This window comes from Argopecten irradians, unplaced genomic scaffold (assembly GCF_041381155.1).
Source record: "Argopecten irradians isolate NY unplaced genomic scaffold, Ai_NY scaffold_0403, whole genome shotgun sequence".
Taxonomy (NCBI): domain Eukaryota; kingdom Metazoa; phylum Mollusca; class Bivalvia; order Pectinida; family Pectinidae; genus Argopecten; species Argopecten irradians.
Genome location: NW_027187870.1, coordinates 41,509 through 44,983, shown reverse-complemented (window position 1 = coordinate 44,983; position 3,475 = coordinate 41,509).

The window sequence follows — 3,475 nt, the reverse complement described above, 5'->3', positions numbered from 1 at the left end:
ATATTATATTTTTTGTGGGGTTGATCGAGTAACATGTTAAATCGCGGAACTACAATCATTTTCCACTTAAATTTATTATATTACCAGTAACCTCTTATATTTTATCTCTTATATTTCGTTCTTGTTGTATATCCTACAAGACTGACTGTTGTCACATATTTAAAATACAACACATACACAAAAATAACCCCGTGATGCTTACGACCTTACATAGAGTTTAGTGATGGGGTAGTTTCTGTTTCCAAATCGCTGTAGGATGCCGTGCGTTCCGTTCAGGTAGGTCACAAGCTCCAGTGTAAAGCAAATTACCTAACATGGGTTTTTTTCCCCTATCAAACAATATAATCTTTAAACTGCAAGTGTGAATAAATTGATATCACAAGATGAAAAAAAATCTGTTCCATAAGGAGTTAAGCCATTGGCGTATGTTTAACCGCCTCGTGACATTCCAATTTCGAATCATGAGCCTAAACTAACGTACAGAAATATTAAATTTTCATCTCAATATGAAACTAATAACTTTGCAACTTGTAATTGTTTTTCCCCCCCAGTAATCCCAGGCCGTTTTTTTCAATCGGGGAGAAGTACTGCTCACAAAAGTGACGGATTAAAATGTAAGGAACATTAAGTATTCATTTATTAATTTTCTATTAATTAATTTAATAATATAAATGTATAATTAAATTGTCCATTCTAAACTAGCGGACTAGGAGTTGTCTTGGGCCTATTTTCCTTCTTCTTACGATTTTGTGAAGGTCAAGGGGGAGGGGAACGGGGGAGGGTATGGGGGGGGAAATAATTGTTGTTTTCATAGCGCAACAATACACTCAGATATCTGGGGGGGGGGGGAGGTTCAAGTGCAAAAAATAGGATGGGGGGGGGGGGGGCGGCGAGGGGGGGGTAAAAAAAAGTGCCTGCAAAAAATAATAGCCAAGAAATTAGGGTGGCACCGGGCTGTAATGTTTCCGTATCGCTAAAAATATTCTAATAATTTTTGTTAAATTAATGTACAAAAATTCACTAAAAATAAAGATCCCGCTGGATGCTTTCGAACTCTGGTGGGGGGTGGGGGGTGACTGGACATCCCGAACCACGATAACCCTAGAGCGTGACGACCTGGATGCTGGGTAATCTTTGAGTAAATTTATATATTTTAGGGACGAGGGGGGGGGGGGGGGGGGGGGTTTTTTGTTTAATGGTTAAAATGGTGGGGAAAAAGAAGATTAGAATATTTGAATAGTGTAAACACAAACCGCCCGAAAAAAAATAGCATCTCTTCTTCCTAGAGAGTTGTAAGTCCTCCCTCGTTGGTCGCCCTTTCAGGCCCCCCGCCCCCCGCCTCCCTATTACAGAAAAATAATTACCCACACTAAAACCCCAATAAATACACAGTAGTACGCTCTGCTCCCCTCCCTCCCAACTTACGGAAAACCAACACAAAGCTGCCTTCAATCCACATAAATTCTTATGAAAACAATAACTCACCTCTCAACTTCATACAACACAACAAGTTACACGACACAAAAACCCAGCTCACCAAAAACCCCCCATCACAACAAACCCTATCAATACCCGCACACACCACACAAGGAACAACCTACACAGGAGAGACAAAGACAAATTCCTCTCTCTTAAAGAAAGAGGGGCCACAACAAACACACCTTATCTGGTCCGAACGATGTTAAGTTCCATGTCGGCAAACAACAATGCTAAGGTAGTAAAACACATGAGAAGCACGCTAGCGTAAAACCGCAAAACAAAGGAAGACACCTAAGTAGACATCTTAGCAAGACCCCATGGAGCTCTCCACCCAATGGTGCCAATTGGTTAGATAACAATACAGAATACACACACAACAACTATCATCCAGTCGGGTTAGACCCACGGGACTCAGTAACGTATAAGTACGGTCTCAACTCGGGAATAGACTGTGCAAAAACACACACGATGAGTGCCAATGTGGACCTGTAATATAAAAACCGCCACCTGAGTAGCCACACAAACACACACACACACACAGACTCTGGTCACTACGGTCACATCATGAATGTGTTTTGGCCTGTACTGGTTTATACCATCGGGGTGGTGTCCATGGAATAGGGAAAAGAGGCTGGGGTAAATACTGAAAAAACAGGACAAGTAGTTATGGGGTGTGAAAATCCGCCTAATTCCCATAATATAAATATAAGGACTCTCGCAGGTACTGGTACTCAAGGAGGGAAGTAACCTACACACACACACTTTATCTGCTCCACCATACCACACACACACACATCCATTTATTATTCTAACCAAACTGACACACACACATAGTAGTGTACTGAAAACATTACAATACTAAATTTAAACAATAAATTACATTATAACTTTCCACATAATACTCTAAATAAAACATCCTAAATAACTAAGACAAATTATAAAGCAAAAAGAACTTATTACACAAACACACACACATTGTGCGGGACCAATACGAACCAAAATACACACCGTACCTGTATACTATCCAGGTGGGGTAGCGGGCCTACCATACATATAACTCATAGTAAAACTGCATAACCTCTTATAATATAGCGATCAATTACTACTCTAATAAAAACAGGTTACTGGTTCCGTCAAAAAGAAAGAACCAAAAACTGATTAACAATACGTAAATATATAGATTAAATCCAACATATTACCGTATGTAATGCATTTAAAGTACTAATTGAAACACTTTATTTATGAGATTACAATATAAAATGGAACGAACACGTAAACAACTCAGTCACGCACGAGTGGACCGCAACGCCTATGAATTGCTTGACCGGTCCCCATCAGGTAAAGTATACAATCCAAACGGACACAATACAAAAATGGTATCGTGTAATAATAATACAAGGGCAAAACACTTACCACAGTCAGCTTTATGGTGCTCCAAATATTGGTCGGCCTATGCAATACTATCTCTGGACAGCAATCATAAAATAAACTGTGTAACGTCGTCTTGGCGCCATATCCATGTGTGTCTCTACCCGGACACCACGTCTCGGGTATCTTCTCTCGCATACTCACCTGATAGTGAGTTCCGCAATATAGGTCGCACTACACAATTACTAACCCTATGCACTAAATCCATACAAAACAACACGAAAACAGGTATTAAAAAAGTATTTATTCATTATGCGAGCGTGACACATCCCCCGTTTCAGATGAAATTGTTCCAATTTCACGAAATATTCACCTCGCAATACAAAATTACAAAAGGAAAGTACACAAAACTGTAAAAATTCAAACTTGAAAACTGGAGTTCTGGAAAGACTGGCGATCTTTCCAAACTGACGACAGCAACATCCCACTCGGATATCCAATATAGGTCAGGGGGGGGGGGGGACGGGGGGTAAGCAAACGTGAGATAAAGGATGGGGGGGGGGGAGGGGGGGAGGTGAGGATCCGCTCCACAAACTATTGCCACAATACCCATGATAGCCCGCAAAAG